Genomic DNA, 15,143 nt, shown 5'->3' with positions numbered 1-15,143 from the left:
TTGTATTAAGGGAGCTGGGAAAATGAAATAATTTTGTCACTTCCTTTATTGTTATTTTGAAATTTATTCTAAACCAGGACATCCTGCTTTAGGCAAATCTTTAGATTCTGTTTTCATTGGTTCAGACTGTTGCAATTCTAAATGAGGATGGTGGAATTTTTCTTTGTGTCAAGCCCAACTAAATACATGTTAGCTTAGGTACCTAAGAGATGAATTGGGGACTTGTTCCTTGTTTTTACCACGATAACTTGCATTTCAATTGTCTTACATTTGCTATTTTGTAGGAATTCTCTTCAATAGGTCTTAAGTATTAGTAATAATTATAAATGAATGCTTTATAGAAACACTGTGGAACTGGATGATGCATCTTGCGGGTAACTAGAAGGAAAATAACAGAGACATCTGAAAACATCTGAAAACTTGTTCTCATTTGTGTTTTTTAACAAAACAAAACTTTGTAGACAGAAACCCTGAAAAACTTAAAGTCCCTGATTGTGTTGCTGTTGGGTCAATAACTGAACCAAATTAGGTTGGTTGCTAGGGTGAGGAGCTTACACCTTTTGAAGATGGGGAACATTTCGAAATGTGTGCATAGGTAAGGATAGAGTTACACATCAGTGTCATATCTAGATACCTCCATTCATCACTCATTATCTGTATCTGCTCTGAGAATTACCTTTTCCCAGACTGGAACAACTGCCTTTCCTAAGAAAAGGAGTAGACAGTGATTAACATTTATCTAGAAATTTTGTTTACTAAAAATTATAGTATGTTTTAGTAGTGGAACAATGAGTCTAGGAAAGAACATGTAAGGATAATAAAGAAAATGATTTTTTAATGAGAATACTAATTCAGCAAAAACTGAGGTTTTGCTGTTGTGATGGCATGTCTCTCTTGAAGATGATTTATTCTCTAAAACCAGCATGAGCCTCTGCATGTGGCTGTGTCTCACAGCAAGCAGCTTCAGAATTCTCTGGTAAGCTCTGGAGGCCCATGATAATTTCAAAATTAGCTTGCCTTGATGCCACAAAGCAAATTATATTGACTACCAGTTCACATGATCAGCAGGGGTAGGCAGCGCGATAGTGAGTGGAAGATAAGAAAATATCTTGTTGTAACTTTTAAACTGATTCATAACTTTTAAGTTACGTTATGAAACGCATGTTAGTGTATACACTGCTTTAAATTATCCATTTCTTAAAAAAAAACCACAGCTATATCTTCCTCGTACACAGCTGAAAGTTACAGGTCAGAGTGCTGAAGCACACTTGTTCATGAGGATTAACATGGGCTATGTTTCCAACAGATTTAAAAATAAGTTTCTGATTTTACTTCCACCACACAGAGAATACAGTAAATATGAAGTCACGGTTTGGTTTCAGTCTTTGTATTTTTATAGTTTTGGCTATCAATAGGACAGTGACCTTCTCTCACCGTTGAAGTTTAAATACTTGATTTCATTAATTTACCATTAGACCACAGAGCTGCCAGTGTCCCAGAAGATAGTGTTGTTAAAGTAGTATGGGTGCTAAAATGCAATGATTGTGGTAAATGAGTTCTAGAAGGAGAACGAAGGAGGGAGGGAAAAAAAATAGAACAAAAACTTTCCAATGCAGAGAAATGCTTACTCGCTCTTAATTGTAGGAATCTGTTGTATAGACAGCTGTGGCTTGGCAATGCAGAGTTAAGCAGCTTTAGAGAGACTATAACAAAGCCTTCTTCTGTTCTCGCTTTTACTTCTTATTTTGGGAAAAATAATTATTATCAGTTGTTTTATGGGGAGAATATTACCCAACAATTTAATTTTCACACAGGGTGGGGACGTGTAATTCTGTGTAGTAAATAAATTCTTGGTACTGTCTAGTGTGTTTCTCAAGGAAGAAGGAAAGTACGACGTCTGTTTTCTGTAATCTTGTTTAGAGCTAAGTAAGTAGTCTTGATGTTTAATGTCCAATGAATAAACTCAGAGGGCCTAACACTTGCACTGTGGACAGTTATGGGAGGCATTATTGTCACTATTTTATCAGCTTTTAATGAAGTGTGAAATATTAAAGCTCCAGCCTGTGTGATATCCCTTCTCTGAGACTGTGGAGTGGAGCTGAGACCCTGATGTTACAAAAGCAGAATGCTGAAATATTTCTGGCTTCTGAAATGTTATATGAGCCTAATGTACCCTTTTTCTTTGCTCTCTCATTTAATAAAGTTTCATGAAGACTTACAGTGCAAGAACCGACTCAGTGGTAGCTTAGCTAAAAGCTTTTAGTTGCTTTAGGATTTCTCTCCATTTCTGCAGCATTGTGAGAGTAGTGCCGACACTTGGTGCCAGTCACTGCAATGATTCATAGTGGCTTGGGTTTCTTGCTGAGAATTAATAATGACAGCTCTGTTCAGAAGTTTGTGAAATTGAAGAGATCTGGCAAAGTACAAAGAGAAAGCAAATAGGCTAATGCTGTGTGTAGGCTTAAACCTAAAGAAATTTGTTAGCTGATGCAGGGTTAAACTGTTACAGCACGAGGTATGTCATATACTCATCGGGGTTTTGAAAACTTGAAAGTGGTGAAAATAAATGCTTTGATTCGTTTCACCTGAAAGATGATGGAGCAGGGTATGCTGATTGTGTTATCATATGGAGGAAACTTCAGAAAGAGGAAAACTTGCTTGAACATAATTTGCATTTAGAGAGCAGTACACGTGAATCCTTCAGACAATTATTTTCCTCTGCTGGTCTCTTTGTTGTTATTACAGAGCTCTAAACTGGGTTTACCTCACTTTTCCATTCTTGGGGCAGAAAGGTGAATTCAGTTTAACAGTCTTGTTCCTCAGCTATAAATGTCAGAGTTACAGTTTGGAAATTCTGATTGCGTTTCTTTTAAAACTGATAATCAGATTCCACCCCAATCTCTGCCCTCCCAACCTACCCCTAGTTGTCTATTTTAATAAAAAAAAAATTCAGGAGTAACTTTTTTGCAAAAGTTTTAATTATGATTTTAATTGTGAAATATAAACTTGGGTTTTAAATATGAATTATGTTGCTGTGTAGATTTGTTTTTTATTATGCTTTTTTAAAACAATGTTGTTTTTGCATGTTTATAAGAAAGTAATACCGTCTTCAGCGCTCTTCCATTCCATGTATTCTTGAATAGTGTCTTCTCCTGGCATTGTTTTCTAGAAGTTTACCTATGATTGCATGTATCCATTCAGTTTTTATTTGGGTTAAATATATTCTTTACAGTAAAAACAAAGAATTTGTTCTTGAATCTTTCCATGAGGATGTTTAGCAACATGTACTCTTTTTTTTTTTTTTTTGATTTGAGGTTGGATTATTATCAGTGACACTAGTGAAAAATTGCAGTAGAGTAGGGCTAATATAAGGTTACATTCCTTGTTCATCTTTAAGTAACACCTTTTTCCTGCTTCTCTCCTTGCATAGTTAATTAAAAATGATAATATGCTCTTTCAGATGTATCATCACTTGGTATGTATCATAACAGTACTTTATTCCAGTGACAAGGAAGAGGTCATGTTCATTCGACTGAAAAAATATAAAGGAAGAAGTGGGCAGCAAACATGCTTTTTAGCAATGTCATGTCAAATATGGAGCAATTTCTACATCTGTGCTTATCACAATTTCTTGGAAAAGTTGTAGAAACATTCTGTCTTAAATGTGGAAGAAAGCTTACAGGAATAGGATCTTTTGATCTTATGCCTATCACCATCACCCTTTTACTATATTACTAAAGAAATAACACATTGTTTTCTCTGTATTTGAAAATAAATTGGAAATGTCTGTTGTTGTAGTTAAGTTGCAATGAAATTCATTTAATCTTCAAGAAAACAGTCTTGTGAAAGCAAGACTTGTATTCGAACACATTTGCTCTGACGTGGAAAGAATAAAGTGGATACCTTTTGTTCCTTTGATTTTAAAGAGCTGTGTACTCTTACATGAAAAAGTACTAAAAAATAGTTGTCAGTGTAAGGATATTTGTTTGTTTATTTTTTGGAGGGGAGGGGGTAACATACTTTACTGCAGAGACTAGTTGAAACTGTAGAACATCACCAGGTAGAACACACATTGGAAAAGCAAGATTATCTTGTTATAAATTCAACATTGTGAATAGGCAAATCTACTGACTTTTGGTTGTATTTAAAGCTCACAGCAAATTGGGGTAGTTAAGATTATTTCAAATCCTGTATGTTTAGGGTAAGATTCCTTTTAACCTTGCCACTAAATAACAAGCAAAGGTTTTGGAGGGGATTTTAAGAATGGTGGTGTAATTTAACCATGTTTTTTTAATGGTTGAATAAGTGTAAACGTTTAAGGTTTAAACTGGTTGAGGAAACTTGTCAAGTCTTCAAAAATTGTCAGGAATGGGATTAATGTTGCTATATTTATTCCAGGTAGCATGACTGAGTAATAAAAAGATTGGCAATATGCATAAATGCCTCCTGTGAGTCTGCTCTTCTTGCATGCTTGTCATCTATAGTAAAGGTGAATTTTCATGGAGCCTTTTTGAACACATTATCAGCAAGTTGTACCCAAAACATGTTCTGTCATATTCTGTAAGCATGAAATGCTGTGCCTTGGTGAGAGGAATGTGAGTTTGTGCAAGAGGGATGGAGAGCAGGAGAGAAGCAGGTACACTGAACAGGGACGGAAGAGCACTTAAAAATGCATTTGTATTGTTCATTAAAAGGTAGGCAAGATATGCCTGTGTATTTTAGGTATAGCCATTGAAGTCCATGAGAATTTTAGTATTCAAAATACGGAAATAAATAATGAAGTCACTCACTTCCGTCAGTTGTGCCTGGAGTTTCTAATCCTTCCTTTCCCTAAGCTCCATCAAGGGCACATTAAAATGCCAGTTATTCTGTCAGTAATGGAGGCGGTGTGCAAATATGCCATCTGAATGTGTAATAACTAATAACTTGAAGCAGGTGAGGCTTATTTTCAGTTCCAGTTGTTTATCTGGAGCTATACCTATTACTGAGCACCTATCTTTTTTAAGTAAATGGCACAAATGATAGATATGCTAATTTCCATGTAACTATAGCATCCGTCTATGCCAACTGCTTATAAAGCAGTCTTAAAATATATGAAAAACAATTTTGTGCCTTCCCAGAGTTCAGTTTTAATAATGAAATGTAGTGATACATTTAGCCTTGTCCCCTCCCAGAATTGACAATTTGTAGGTTGTTTCTTCGATAATTTGATGTAGTCGCTCAGTTTTCCCTATCAAAAAGTAACTCCTCCTTACGTCCGGTTGACTGCCTCTGTGAATCATAAGAATGTTTTGAACCCTCTGATCAGTGTGAACAGCACCTGTTCAGAAGGTGAATGTTTGAGAGATCTGTGTGAGCTTACTATTTTAATCGTTGACGTTTATTTAATTTGCATCCAAATATTGTGTGAAAATGTGAATATAATGACTTCTCATTAAGTCGTCATCTTCCATATTCTCAAGATGTACTGGCTGAAACAAGTTTTGAATGTTGTACAGATGATTTTAGATAGGCAAAGTGCTCTCCCTGCTGCATCTTTTGCCCCAAACTTTTTGCAAAATTGATGTTAGTCATTTGCATGTGATGACTGAAATATTGCTAAGTTTTCTCAAACCTTTTGTAATGCTAAATCTTGATTAAACCCATACTTGCATCTAAACTTGGATTTCCCATTCTCCTCTTAAAATAACTCCATCTAGATTTCTTACTGTTGGTTTGTGAAGTTCATTTTTGCATATCTAATATACATAAGCACTGGAGTAACTTAATTTGGGAAACACAAATGACTATTTCTTTATGCCATTAAAAATAAAAAGAGACATCCGCATCTTCCTCCTTCTAGCCCTCTTTTAGCAATGACTGTCTGGCTCAACTTTTGATTTTTGAATTCATACAGTATTTAAGCCAGATTTGGAGGCAGCTGGAGAACTTTTTGAATGGAGCCTAGCTGGATGCATCTTTAATCTTCATGTGCCTTGGCTTATATCTCCAAAATAGCCTGCTCTGTTTGAAAAGCAACCTTGTAGGTAGAAAATGGGCAGTTAAACTACAGTATTTCCTTGAAAATCCCCTATTGATGTCAAGAGTTGGTTATTAGTTGCTCCTGCATGTTTTGACTTGCTGGGTAACCTCACACGTCAGTAGTTATTTCAAAGCCTACCACTATTCCCTTTCATACTTGGAGGAAAGGTGGGAGAAACATCAGATTGTGATGACGGGGACTTAGGATGTTTTATTGAGCACCCTTTAAGGTGTCTTATGTGGGAGCCGGTAAAAGGGATTAAATTCACGAATGAATTTTTATAAGAGAACAGATTAACCAGTTCTGTTAAACTAAAAGCACAATTTAGAAATGGAAATTGGAAGATAATATTGCTGTATTAGATTTTTTTTTTTTTTTCCCCAAATGAAATCAAAATCTCGCTGTGCTAGGGTACATCCCTTTTGTGGGAACCTTTGGCTCACGATATTTTTTTGTTGTTATGGGAATGTTTGATAATAGTTGAAGTCATGCCTTGTGTCTATTGCGCAAGCCTGTGTAGAGAGGTGACCTACCCTACAGGGGCAGCTTTGCTGTTTGCACAGAAGCTAGTGCAAATGAAGGTACTTGAGTGTGTCCAGATGAGCAACACTCACATTTTATATTGCACTGTAAATGTTTAAACATCAATCTTGTTTAGGAAACAATGGGAGAAAAATGAAAGACGGGAAAAGTATTAATATGTGGGTCAGCCACAAAGCTGGAAATAAAACTGCATTTCCTTAATTCCCATACTAATGCCTTCCATCACTGAAGAGTGCAATAAATCACTTGAGTGTGTTGATCTGTGAAAATAATTGGATTTACTTTTAAATAGGCAGCATAACTTGCTAGGCCAGCTGTTAGGACCTGTGGATTTCACTTGCTGTGCTCTGTTCTCCTTACCTTAGCAGAATGACCTCATGGCCAAAGGAACAATATTTTGACTTATGCTAAGTGTATCAGTGTTATAAGGAGAATCAAATCCAGGGATCTGCTTTTCAAAAGCCTTATGGATCTTTAGCTCCTATTTCAACTGTTTGGTCCCAATCTCTTTTGTGAACTGGGGTGAATTTTGGAAGAGAGAAAGACAATATGTCTCATGCTTAGAAATGATGCAAAAACTTTCCTTTGCTGTTTTTTCTCAGCAAAGTTAGTTGATTTGAAAAGAAGCCACTTCCTGAAACTGTTTTTTTTTTTTTTCTTGCACAATGAGTATAGTACAGCTATAGACTGAAATACTTTTATTAGCAAAAAAACTTAATGCTACTACGCCAAGGACAAAACTGACAAGGACAGTTAGCCTTAGGCAGTATTTTCCAACATATCAGTTATGCATTACAACCTGCATTGTTGAAGCATTCAGTTCAATTCCCCGTGCTTATTTGTGAAAAGGACTGAAATGAATGTGATTTGTTGCACGGTGTTTGGAACTGGTTTCTTTTAATCGCAGTGGCATTTTATAGGTGTGCTGGAGGTTTGTTGATGGACACTGGATAGATAAAGAGGAGTTGCGCCTTTCTGGAAGTGATTTGGAGACAAAGGTGTATATGAAGGAGGAGCGAGAGGGCCAAGTGCATGTAAAGTTTTTGTAAAAGTTTATTTTTAGGGTTTGGTTTTCAATTCGAATGAATGTTATCTGCCCTTAGTGGTGTAGTCAGTATACGTTTCTTATTTTATCATGGAGGCTGCAGTAAGATTGGGCCTCAAAGGGTTTAAAGAGAGAATTAATGGACTTAAGGATAGAAGGATAAGAATGTTTTTAGTGTTTCAGTAAATCTGTGTGCTTTCTTTCCTATACTGACACTGTTGTAGGAACAGAATGCAGTCTTCATTCTCAGGAAACATCAGCATTCAGTGAAATCATCAACCAGTATGTATTTTCTGTCCATAAAATAATAAAGATATTTTATTTTCTTTGAAGGTGGGTCAAGTCAAGGTGAATTCTAATATTTGCAGTGTTGCATAAAGTCATTTTTTTCGTTATTATTTCTGGGTTGATTTTTAAGATACTTTGTTTGACTTCTAGAAACTCCAGAAAGCGTGTGATCTGTTTAGAGCAACCTTTCCCTGCTGGTGTGTTGCAGTAACTAGCCAGCAGAGGCACCTGGCTGGGAGCTTCACTGTTACAGGAGGCAGGTGCTTGAGGCCAGGTATCGTGTAGGTTTTCTTGGCGTGTTTTTTATTTCTGTTTTAATTAGGTCCGTTATTCTTTGAGACTTTTTTTTCCTCCTTCCTACTAAGTCAGTAAAAGCTGGTGTTGGTGTGCAAGGCGTGTTGTCTTTCTCGACCTTTGCTACCTTTGGAAACAAAATTGGTAAGTATTAGGCAGTGACAAGTGTAGAACTCCGATGGAAATTTTGGTGGAGTTAAGTTTGAATTATTATAGTTAAGTTGTGTCGGGAGGTAGAGAAAGTGTTTTCTCTATAACATTTATTTGATCTATTTTATGAAAAGGAATTCTTATTCTGTATTCTTTTAATAGTGAGAAATTCTAAATGTCGTCTTCTTACGGACATGAGAAAGCACCTGAGTTGTCGTGAGCACTTCCTCTTTGTGTGGTAAATTCTCTTCAAGGCTAGGTAAGGTGAGGTAGAAACAGTTAAGTAGTTGTGATTTCTTTTTCTTCTTTCTCAAGATGTCATTGGCAAAATGTTGGCAGTGAGTCATAGTAAATGGACACTGGTATTTAAAAGAGTTAGATCGGGGCTGCCATATGTAGCAAGGAGGAATGAGCCAGCTTTCTCCTTAACTGATAAGTGAAACCTTGGTGATGGTGTTTGCTAAGAGAAGAAGTGCATTGTACTGTTTATAGAAGGCTGAACGTATTTACCTTATTTTTCCTATGTATATGTGATGTGAATTTCTAAGAAATATGTTTTAGAGTTGCTTAATATCCTGCAGAATGAGTGGCTGTCCTTCTATTTTAGACTTCTGAAAATATGAATACTTGGCAGTCTTTGGGCCTGTGTAGTTTTTGCTCCATATCCATGCACTCTCTTTATAATTTGCTTCAGTTCATTCTAGCATGGCAGCTTTTCAGAGCAATGATTTGTCCTTTAGAGTTGCGTCCAGCCCTAGGCAGTGTGGAAGTGCCTGATCATTGTGTCAGCAACTTTCTAACCTCAAAAGCTCCATGTACACCTTGGGGCTAGCGACAAATGCCTTTGTGATTGGCTTGCACAAAACTGTATTTGTGAATTCTCTAAGTCGTTGTAAATTTTGTCATATATCTTAAGAAACAGAAACAGTCCCATTCTCAGAGTAAGTCAGTGGGGGAAGCAGTTTTACAGAAGCTCAGAATGCTAAGCTCCTAACATCTATCTGCTGGGCAATTAAAGTTGTGTGGCTTACAGGTACTACGTTTTCTGAAACTTGAGACCAGAAGAAGCTTTTTGGTTTCTTTATTTTTTTTTTTTTAGATGAGAATGGTTTCCTGACTGAGATTCAGTTCTGCCTGCCATACAAAGAACTTCTTTCTTAATATACTGTCTTCTGTAATGTGCAGGAATCCTGCTTTTGAAGGCAGGTTTGATAGATGTTTCTTCCATACGGCAAGACTCTTCAGAAATGACTTGTTGGGATGCTCTAGTACATGGAAATTGTCCACTTGAAATGGATGAAAAGTGAAATCTTGCTCTGTCTAAACATTAAGATTTCTTCTGCTACCAAACCAGGGCTGGTGCTTTAACACCTTTGGGAGAAAATGACCCTCTGCAGGGAAGCTGGGTATCATACAAGTGGTTACAGCATGTTCCCATTTTATTTTTAAATGCCCACACAACTTATACTATTCTTTAGAGAACTGAAAACGATTTCCTCCTTTTGAACTTCCGTCTTGTTGTTTGCATACCTGTCCAAATTTGTCATGGGTTGTAGGTCTACTTTTAACAGACTTAGGAACTTCAAGAGTTATTGTATAAAGGATGTAGGTGCACAAAATCATACATAGTGGAGAAGATTCATTTTAATCAGATATTAGGCTGCTTTTTCAGAAGCAAATGAGACTAATTTATATTTATAGATACAGACAAAAATGATTTGAAAGATTTTTGTCTTTAACTGTAATGTAGTGTATGTTAATTTCCTTTAAATATTCACTTAGACATAACTATTACAAAACAGATTTGGAGTTTATAATGGTTTTCTTTATGGAAAACTGGTGAGAGACTTGATAATTTCTCCCAAATTACTTTTAAATGTATTTCAGTAGTTGCGTAGCTTTTGTCTGACATAATTTCAACAGTCAAGAATGAAGTTTCTGCAAAGGTCTTAATTTTTGAGCCAAAAAAATACTGTTTGATGAAAAATACAGATACTACAAATTGAATTTTCATCCATTAATGGAAAGGTCTTTTTGAGAGGGTGTTTAGTCATGATATGAAGTGTCTTTAGGAGCTGTTATGAATTTGTCTATCACTTCAGCTACTTTAATATTCTCTGCACCTGGAGTTTAGAGCTACAGGCATCTCCTGTTAACAGGAGCATTGGGTCAGGCCCCTCAGTGAGTGTCAATTCTGATCTTAAAATCCAAGGAATCCTATGGCTAGAGTCCAATTAACTTAAAATATGAAGCCACTTTAATTGTTAGCCAGGTCTTCCAGTATTCTCCCTAGTTTTGTAATTGGAAAGCCTTTAAATCCACTTATATTGAGAACTGTAGAGAAAAACTCTTCATGAACCCATTGAAATCGACACCTGGAACGCAAAGGTATCAGTACTGCAAGATGTCAAGACGATGCACCCACTGCAGACAAGCAGGAGGGTGTCAGACAACCTGGCTTGTGAGCTGGACAGATCTGCTAGCAATTTTTCTGATGTCACCAAAAATTGCTAGACGTAATGTCAGTCATAAAACTAGAGTACATAAAAGAGAGGAAATAAATAGCCAAATAGTTTTAGAAACAGCTATACTAGCTGGGTTTAATGTACTGTTGCTTTAAAATGCATTTTTTCCTAGATAAACCAGGCAAAACCACAGCTTATAGATGTTGTGTTTTTGGAGTTTTTTTGGTAATAAATCCAAATGTGCTGCTTTTATCTTTTGCATTAGGAAGATACATTGTGGTGATATAAATGTCAGCTTCAGTATCCCTAAAACTTAATTTCTCTGAGAAGAGCATGGACAGTAGCAGCTGGGATGTGGCACTATGTGGGACACTAATAGATTGTATCTGCTTATTTTTCTGTGCTAACATCACATGGACTGTAGTGTGGCAGTGCTAGGTTTAACTCCTTGTATAATACATGGGTTTTTGTATTTGAATGGTAAGAAACAGTTACTGTCCATATGTTCAAAAAGAGTTTAAAACTTGAAATATTGCACTGTTTTTATTCTGGTTTCTACTTTTGAGTATAAATGCCATTTCAAAACTGTAATCCCTTCAGAACAAGAGTTAATATTTATTAGACTCGTAGCTCTGCTAAGATAATCAGACATGATCTCCAAGCATGGGCACTAACGTACAGTGGAAGTTAAGTAACGTAGCCCTTTTAGAAGGTAAAGGGTAAATAGTCTTGCTCTCGCTTCTTTCTTTTGTATTAAGTGATGTAAAGGCTTCTTACTCCGTAATTTCCTAATAGCTGTTACATCAATCCTACTCAGGTACGTGGAATTAAACTTGATGTATTTCTTCTCAGAATGGTTTTGTGGGTTCCAAGTTATTCAAAAGTTGCTTGAATGAAATCCATCGACTGACTTTTGTCTCAGTCTTCACCAGCAAGCGCGTTCTCTAGCCACACTGTCAAAGTCAAGGAAGGTAAAGGCAGGGACTGGGAGAATGAAGAACCACCTGCTGTAGGAGATCAGGTTTCAGACCATCATAGGAACCTGAAGGTGCACAAGTCCATGGGACCTGATGAGATATATCTGAGGGTCCTGAAGGGACTGGCAGATGGAGTTGCTAAACCACTGTCCATCGTATTTGAGAAGTTGTGGCAGTCTGGTGAAGTTTCGGCTGACCGGAAAAGGGGGAACATAACCCCCATTTTTTAAAAAGAGAAAAAAGGAAGACCTGGGCAACTACAGGCCAGTGATTCTCACCTTGGTGTCTGGCAAAACCATGGAGCAGATCCTGCTGGAAACTATGCTAAGACATGTGGAAGACAGAGATGTCTGGGGACAACTAGCACAGGTTCACAAAGGGCAAGTCATGCCTGACAAATTTTGGTTGCCTCTTAAGATTGGGTTACAGCATTGGTGGATAAAGGAAGAAGAGCTGATGTCATCTACTTGGATTTGTACAAAACCTTTCACGCTGTGTCCTGCACAACTTCTTGTCTCTAAATTGGAGAGACATGGGTTTGATGAATGGACTGCTTGGTGGATAAGGAATTGGCTGGATGGTCTCATTCAAAGAGTTGTGGTCAGCGGCTTAATGTCCGGTTGGAGACCAGTGATGAGTGGTGCTCCTCAAGGGTTGGTATTGGGACCAGTGCTATTTCACATCTTCGGTGACATGGGCAGGGGGCATTGAGTCCACCCACAGCAAGTTTGCCAATGACACCAAGCTGTGTGGTGTGGTCGACACACTGGAGGTAAGGGATGCCATCCAGAGGGACCTTGAGAGGCGGGCCACTGTGAACCTGATGAAGTTCTACAAGGCCAAGTGCAGGGTCCTGCACATAAGTTGAGGCAGTCCCAAGCACAAATACAGGCTGGGCAGAGAATGGATCAGGAGCAGCCCTAAGGAGAAGGATTTAAGTTTCTCATCAGCCAACACCCCCAACAGGAGCTCTCATTGTGCCCTGAAAAGCCAGCCATATCCTGGGCTGCATCAAAAGAAACATGGCCAGCAGGTCGAAGGAGGTGATTCTCCCCATCTACTGTGCTCTCCTGGAACCCCACTTAGAGTGCTGCATTCAGCTCTGGGGCCCCAGCATAAGGAGGACGTGGACCTGTTCGAGTGAGCTTGGAGGAAGGAGATCAGAGAGCTGGAGCACCTCTTTTGTGAAGACAGGCTGAGGGAGTTGGGGTTGTTCAGCCAGGAGAAGAGAAGGCTCTGGGAAGATGGTCTAGTGGCCTTACAGTGCCTAAAGGGGGCCTACGGGAAAGCTGGGGAGGGACTCTTTGACAGGGAGTGTAGGGATAGAGCTAGGAGTAATGGCTTTAAACTAAAATAAGGTAGATTTAGATGAGATATTTGGAAGAAATTCTTTACTCAGAGGGTGGTGAGGCACTGGCACAGGTTGCCCAGAGAAGCTGTGGAGACCCCATCCCTGGAGGTGCTCAAGGCCAGGTTGGATGGGGCTTTGGGCAACCTGGTCTGGGTGAAGGTGGCCCTGCTCATGGCGGGGTGGTGGTGGTGGAGAATCTATATGATCTTTAAGGTCTTTTCCAACCCAAAACCACTCTATGGTTTTTGAAGCCTTGCAGATGATAGGATCTTCTCCTTCACCTTCATAGTTTGTGTGTATCTTTAAAAGTTGGCTGTTCGGCTAGCTTTAAATGTGTATGCAATTTCTCTTTTCAGGAACATGTTTTTAAACAGAAAATGAATTATAGCACTTAACAAATAGTTAGCTTCCCTTCTGACCTCTCCTTAGCTAGCAGGAGACCCACTTAACTGACACACATACAGTCGTTTTGAGCCTTAGCTTTCAAAAATATTATAGTGGGTCAGATGTCTCCAAAATTTCATTACATCCTTTATTTGACTTTAAAATATTAATGATCTGCTCATGCAATGTGCTGATTAAGACTAGAAAATGCTGAGACAAAAAGTTCATTTCTACCACTTCTGGTACTCAGGGCTTCTCTGTGTTTTGTTACACATCTCACACCCTATTAAATATTTGGAGACCTCCTGAGCTGAAGTCTGTTCTTTGAAAAGACAAGGTTTGACTAATTGATGACATAATCTCTCAAAAATTTCTGCATGAGAGGAGAAATGCGTTGTGGACTGGAATTTGACCCCAATCTGAGATGTGCAAGGGATGGGGAATATATTTGTTGTTTCTTTATTATTTTTTTTAAAGCTGTTCCTACAACCCACAGGAAAGAATGATATCTGTGCTCTCTTGGACTCGGTGGGGTAGTCAGTCCATCTGTGAAAAAAGAGCCCTTTTCCCACCTTCTCTGACTATTATAGAAATTTATATAACTAATTTCCAAAATATTAAAGTTGAATTTTCCTCTAAGAGTGTCTAATAGCAGTGGCAAATTCTAAGGCCAGGCGGAAATGCTAGGTGCTGTAAAAATCTTGCACTAACTTGATAAAACTCTTCAGTAAGACTCAGGATAATTACTGCCATGTCAGGCTGAAAGATGAACGCAATTAACTTTGACCAGACCAGGGAGTGGAGTGTGTCTTTGAACCAGAAGTAACTGAGGAAGCCCCAGGGGAAAAGCTCTATCTGTAGCCAGTTCTGAGGGGGAAGCATAAACCAAGATTGATGTTGTGGTACTGGGGTATTTTCTCTTACCAGGAGGTTTGGATATGGGATATGTGTGCTGTTGTTTGAAGACTTAATAAGAGTTTGGCCCCTTCTTGGATAGACTTTGCCTTGCTGGATGGGGGGAAGGCAGCGCTCATACCTCTGACTGCAGCTTACTCTCCCGTATTGAACAAGTCAGGACATCAGGTGTTTGTTGATGCCAAGAGAGAAATTTGCCTTTGGTATGTGAATTCAGATTGGAAGAGCTGTTGCACCCAGAAGTACTTTAACCTCTTCAAGACAGTCGCAGTCCTGGCTGCTCATCTCAGCTGGATTTGCTCAGTGTTTCCCAGCATCCATTACTTCGTTCACACCTGCCTTTAAGGAAAGCCACCGAGCTGCGCCATGCGTGTTACCTACACCTCATCCCTGCTTGGACTACTCCCCTTCCCTGAAGGTGAAGCCCTTCTTGCAGACACACGTCATTGCTGGAGGGTCAGCAAAGAGGAGAAACTGCAGAGGGAGGAGTGGGGTGTACCCTCTGAAATGCTGGCTCAGCTTGGGCCCGTCCTGGTGGAACTGGTGGTTTTCAGTCAAGTAACGTCCACAATGCAGGCCTGGCCTTCAAATGTGCAACTTCTCACGTCTGTGCTTGGAAAACAACGAAGACGATAGATCTCTAACGTATTGTATTAAGAAATAAAATTGCTTGTTATTAGGCCTTAAGTAATTTAATGTTTGCATTGAT

General features: G+C 38.5%; 1 protein-coding gene across 9 annotated transcripts in view; it reads left to right on the top strand.

Annotated features, from left to right (window-relative positions):
* Positions 1 to 15,143, top strand: part of PHF21A (PHD finger protein 21A) — a 138,545-nt gene that overhangs the window by 43,950 nt on the left and 79,452 nt on the right. The window lies entirely within an intron of this gene.

Source organism: Anser cygnoides, chromosome 5 (assembly GCF_040182565.1).
Source record: "Anser cygnoides isolate HZ-2024a breed goose chromosome 5, Taihu_goose_T2T_genome, whole genome shotgun sequence".
NCBI lineage: Eukaryota > Metazoa > Chordata > Aves > Anseriformes > Anatidae > Anser > Anser cygnoides.
This window is presented reverse-complemented; position numbering and strand designations above follow the sequence as displayed.